Raw genomic sequence first — 6051 nt, 5'->3', positions numbered from 1 at the left:
GCCCATGGATAATTGATTCCTATACTTTAGATCATATTTCTAGTAAAACCTTCTGATTTTCTTCCATCTCTTCTCCTAGAGTTGTCTTCAACGTGATTCTATTTAAGATTAATAACTACGGTTTATAGTGTGCATAAAACACAGTCATTCTTGTCCTAAGTTATACTGTAAAATTGAGAAAATGTTGGAAGAAATTTATAACGATGATACATTTTTTTATAGCTGCTTTTGGTGCTATTTTTTAATTAGACTATTTTCTCGTTGAAAGAAACATTATCATTATATTTGATAAAATTACTAATTAGGAACCACACAAGTTCTTTATATAAAAATAATAGTTTAATCTAGTGTAATCTCTTTGCTCAGAAGTAACTAGAGCAAACATTAAATTATTCATATGTGGATATGGTTCTCTCACACTAACAAATCTTTTTATTCTTCCAGAATGTTAGGATATTTATCCTATTTATCATGATTATATTGTGTCTAGAGTTACTCTAATTATCATGATTATATTGTGCTAGAGTTACTCTAATTATCATGATTATATTGTGTCTAAAGTTACCTTAATTATCATGTACTCTTGTATCAATTTATTCTTATAAATAGAAGATTATAAGAGAGACAATCAAGCCCTCTAGAATTATTTCAGTTTAATTCTTAAGTCTTAGAAAATCCTTTCAAAGCCATTCTTAGAAAATCACCTATTTTCTCAAGTATTTTTAAAATTGGATTATTTTTGTATAATAGAAATGGGGATACATAGGCGTGTGAGTATTTGTGTTTCTTGTAGATAGAATAAAACAATTAATTCAAGATAATGATATTTATCAATTTAATTGTAGGCTAAATATTTAATTGCATAAATTGCACTATCACCATTTATACTTCTTTAATGCAGATTAGGTGTTTTATTTCTTTATCTGCTTGCTAATGTAAAGTCTCATCGGTTCATCTCGTTTTATTCTTAAGTCTTCAAAGATGATTTTCAGCCATAGTAGTTCACATATTCCTTTTGTCATTGTCCTGAACTCTGCTCAAACACGGGATCTTATTGTATTTTGTTTTTTATTCTTTTAAGTTACCAGATTCCCACCAAGGAAACTACTATATCTAGTAGTTGATCTTTGATCCACAATTGACAAAAGATAGTTAGCATTTGCATATACTACTACTAGATTTACATTTCCATTTCGTTTGAACAAAATTCCCTTGTCCAAAGTCTCTTTTAGATATTGCACAATTCTTAATGCAGTCATAAGTGAATCTCCTTCGGTTGATGCATGAGCTGGCTAACTAGACTCAATGCAAATGTAACATCAGGTCTAGTGTGAGACAAATGTAAGTTTGCCAAATTATAAATTTATTTTATCTACATTCACTCAATAGTACTAACAAATATTTAATTCCAAAATCTCAAAATGTAATAAAAAAATAATACAATGGTAATAATAAAATTATTGTTATTATTTTTATATTTATTTAATTATTTTCTCGATGACCTAAAGCTATCTTTTAGTCGAATAGGTTTTTAAATAGGCCCTGGCCAGAGATACATAGTAAGTTGACCCTGTAACTTTTTTTTCTTGTGTCTGATAAGTAGTTGTCTGAATCGCTTCACTAATGAGAAAAGAAAAACAATTATGATAAGTCTTTATCTAATTCCCTTGGGATTGTTTCTTGTCCATTTAGATTAAGTTAAAACTTGAACTGCATTCCTCACTGACAGTGCAGGACCTGCATTTAGTTTCAAAAGTAAATTCTCATTTTGTGTGCCAAATTAAGTTAGACTAAGAATGATTAATCCTACTTATCAATTGAAAGGCCTGGAAAAGGATGTTATCATTTTCTAATAAAAATAATATTTATTTTGTGCCAAGTGCATGGTTTACAGTCTAGAGTTGGTAGAATCTTAGGGAGTTGAACCTGTGAGACTATAAGTCACTAACTGATTAACAGGATTGATTCACGTGAATTCATGTTTAGGCACAAGACATTACAGGTTGGATTTTGCACATTTCTTTTTCAGGTTACTGCTTTATTGGTTTGGTCTTATGTTTGCATTTGTGGGCTTTCCTTCAGGTCATATTGAGACTGAAAAGAAGTTTGGTGTACTTTCTACCTTATTTGAATATTCGATACGAGTTGCCAAACCATTTGCCTTGAAGCCCTCCAGGTAATCTTTTTGGTGTATATTGGTTAATTGTTTATTTGTTTGCATCTATAAATGGGTATGATGATGTATATGGTTTCTGGAATATGATTTTTGCTGAGCCTTTTATTGGCATCTTGGCAATGCTGACATCCAACGCACACTAATAATTTGTTATCACAAGAAAAATTTATTAAGAAAAACAAAATAAAAAATACATGGGGGCTGAACCAAACCCATGTACAAAAATACAATGCAAACATCCTACCAAAGAACTAAAAAACGATAAGGCCTGTTTGCATGAACTGATTTGGGAGAATAGATTGTAGTGAGGAGGGAATTTACGAGTAACTGTCATGTTTGCATGTAGCGATTTTAGTGGATGTGCGATAGTGGATTTTGGTTAAAGTGCGTTGTAGGTCTCATTTTTTATCAAAATCAATTTTTGTCCCTCTACTTTAAAATGATGATTTTGGTCCCTATTTTTTATGATTGATGAATCTTGTACAATTTTATGGAACTTTACTAGAATAATGACCCTAGGAGTTTGACATCTTACTTTAGGGAATAAAATATAAATTAAATACTATTCTAGTGTATTTTAAAAAAATTGCCATCATCTTTCCTTATCATTCACCAATTATCAAAGTTACGGGTTACAAAATCACCTTATTTAAGGTGTAGGGACTAAAACAAATTTTGTCTGAAAATTAAAGCTTAAAACACATATAACCTCTATTGTATTTTATGCCATGGTAGGCCTAGTATGTGGAGTCTAAGGCTTCATACATTCTTTGACAGGCCCGTGAGAATGCTATAGACACTTACACAGTTTTTGATGGTTATGCGAAGATGCTTACAATTTTTATTCCACTTCTGGTGGATGAGGTGATCTTTTTATATTCTTTCATTTTCAGCGCAGATTTGTCTTTAATATTTCAAACGCGTGATTCTTCATGGCATAAATTGCAGAGTTCATTTTTTGCACACTTCATGTGCTTTGAAGTCTCTACACTCGTTCCTCCTGGAGGTGTTGTTTTAAAGTGTTATTGCTAGTGTGTCTCAAACAGTGTGCAATCTGTGTTTGTTGTGATCTATTTGGGAATATTTGTTGTTTTTGATTTGGTGCAGTGTAAAAGATGAGCGTGAGCGTGAACCTGTGATATAAACAAATGCCTTAGCACATCTTGTGGACGCTCTGAAATTGCAAGGAGGTTTGAATTAATGACAAATATCAAGCATGTGCAACCAAGAAAAAGGGAGTTTCTTTTATATCAAATGCTTCTGATATGCTTAAATTATGTTGTATGGCCTGTAATTGATAGGATTATAATTGTTTGATCTGCTGAATTAGTGGAATTGTTTGTGCACTATCAGTTGAGATATTATTTTGAGAGCAATAAGGATCAATTTTGTGCATCAAGTTTACAAGACCGAGAAAGGGAGGTTCAAATTGCTTTATCTTTTTGTGCAAACTGGTTTGGTTAAGGGTGTAAGTGTAAACAATCTTGTTCATTTGTGTTGTAGGATTGGAACATCAAGCTTTATGATGAGATCGAGCTAGTTGACGGCCACATTTTGATATAGTGAAGTGTTGCAGCAGTAGACCGTACCAAGAAAGTAGCATAGCTTTTGTTTTTTATTTTTCTTATATTTGATTTGTAATGGGTTTGTGTCAGCGCATTGTTACTCTTAGTTTTAGCTTTGGTATGTAAAAGGCCTTTTATAAAGTCCAAGTGTTTTGAAGGAGTTCTTAGCACTTTTTCCAACTCTTGGCAATTTTGATTGTTCTTTTCAAATTTGACATAGTTAGACAGGTGAGTGTGTCTTGTTAGCCAAAGGTACAAGCCTTATCATAGGAGTAGAATTTTATATTGTTTGATTGTCTTTTGTATTTTGTGATCATGATTTAGGGGTCATTAGAGTTCGTTAATTGTTTGTGTTTGTTTGTTAGTTGAATCTTTTGATTTTAAAAGTAATTTTATTTTAAAGGGTATGTGTTCGTGTGGGTGTGTGCATGTATATGTGTCTATGCTTGCAAGAGTGTGGGAGTGTGTTTGGGTGGGTGTGTGTATATGTTTGCGGGAGTGTGCATGTGTGCATGTGTGTGTGTGTGTGAATGTGCGTAATATGTATAAAGTGGAAGCTTAAGACATATCTAAAGGCAATACTTGGTATTTAAGTAACCCTTATGGTTCACCTTTCTTATCTAGGATTTGTCTAGACTGGAAGCTTTTTCAATCTATAGATTAAGAAAACTTTTAAAAACAAAGATGTTTGGTCATAGTTCATATATGTCTTCTAGTTTAGATAATGTTGATGAAATGTTTAATCATGCTATGAATCTTCCATTCTTTGGTAAAGACATGTGTATTAACATACCTAGTTTGTGTGTTTTCATATTTGAGAGAAAGTGTGTGTATATGTGATTGTGTGATGTGTCTCTCTATGTGTTTGTGTGTGTGTGTGTTTATGTATTTTTGTGGGTGATATGTGTGTTTAGGTGAATAAGAGTGTGCCTATAAGTTTGTATGTGTGGGGTGTGTGTATAATATGTCTTTGTATGGGTGGATGAGTGTGTGTTTTTGTATGTGTGTGCGCATTTGTAATGTGTGTGTGTGCTTGTTTGTGGGAAAAGTTTGTGTGTCTATGTTTGTTTGGGTAAGTGTGTGTGTTTATGTTTGTGAGGGTGAGTGTATGTTTGTGGGCAAGTGTGTGTGCATGTATGTGTGTGTGTTTGTGTGAGAGAGTGTGTTTGTGAGGGTAATATGTGTGTGATTCTCTCTTTTTGTATATGTACAATTACGTGTTTTTATGTGTGTAATATGTGTCTGTTTATAAAGTTATGTGATCGAGTATGTGTTTGTGTATGTAATATGTGTTAATGTGTATATGTATTTGTCTCTATGTGTGCTTGTGTGTGTGGAGGGGGGTTTGTGTGTGCGTGTATTTTTTATTGTCTTTTTGTGTATGTGTGTTTTTGGAAGTTTGTGTGTTAGGGGGGGGGTGTTTATAAGATTGTGTGTATGTATGTGTGTTATTGTTTGTTTGTATTTAATATCTGTTTGTGAGTGAGTGTGTAATGTCTGTATCTGTGTGTGTGTGTAAGTTTAAGTCTGTACGTGTGTGTGTGTAATATGTGTGTGCATTTGTTTGTTTGGGTATGGGTGAGTGTGTATTTTTATCTGTGTTTGGTTTTGTATTTGTATATGTGTGTGTGTGTGATATTTGTGTGGTTGTGTGTTTTTGTGTTTGAGAGAGAGAAAGAGAGAGTGTTTGTATTTGAATGTCTTTGTGTGCATAATATGTGTGTGTATGGGGGCTTGGGTGTTTATACGGTTGTGCGCACGTGTGTGTTTGTGTTTATGTGTCTAATAAATTCGTTTTTGAGTGTAAGTGTGTGTCTATTTGTGTTTAATGTGTATATCTATGTGTGTATGAGTATGTGTGTATGTGTAAGTTTATGTCTGTATGTGCATTTGTGTGTGTAATATGTGTGTAAGCATGTGTGCGGGTGTGTGTATGTTTGTTTGGGTGTGAGTGATTATGTATTTTTATCAGTTTCAATATTTGTATGTGAGTATTTGAGCGTGTGCGTTAGATTATGTATTTATGTTGATTATATGTATGTATGGGTGATTTTATAGTGGGTGATTTTATTGTGGGTTATATTATAGTGGGTGATTTTATCGTGGGTAATCTTATCGTGGGTGAATTTATAATGGGTGATTTTATCGTGGGTGAACTTATCGTGGGTGATTTTATTGTGGATAATCTTATTATGGGTAATCTTATAGTGGGTGATTTTATCGTTGGTAATCATAGGGTGGGTCATTTCATCGTGGGTAATCTTATCATGGGTGATCTTATAATGGGGGATTTTATCGTGGGTGATTTTT

At 32.9% G+C, this 6051-nt stretch overlaps 1 long non-coding RNA gene across 1 annotated transcript; it reads left to right on the top strand.

Annotated features, from left to right (window-relative positions):
- Positions 1-1540: 1540 nt before the first annotated feature.
- LOC111241628 lies at positions 1541-4288 on the top strand. Its single transcript, XR_002667641.1, has 3 exons — positions 1541-2176; positions 2954-3040; positions 3125-4288. It is a non-coding gene; the product is annotated as an uncharacterized LOC111241628 (long non-coding RNA).
- The last annotated feature ends 1763 nt before the right edge of the window (positions 4289-6051 follow it).

The sequence above is a fragment of the Vigna radiata genome, chromosome 5 (genome assembly GCF_000741045.1).
Source record: "Vigna radiata var. radiata cultivar VC1973A chromosome 5, Vradiata_ver6, whole genome shotgun sequence".
NCBI classification, from domain to species: Eukaryota; Viridiplantae; Streptophyta; class Magnoliopsida; order Fabales; family Fabaceae; genus Vigna; species Vigna radiata.
Note: the sequence above shows the minus strand (reverse complement) of the source record. Positions and strands in the feature narration are given on the sequence as shown.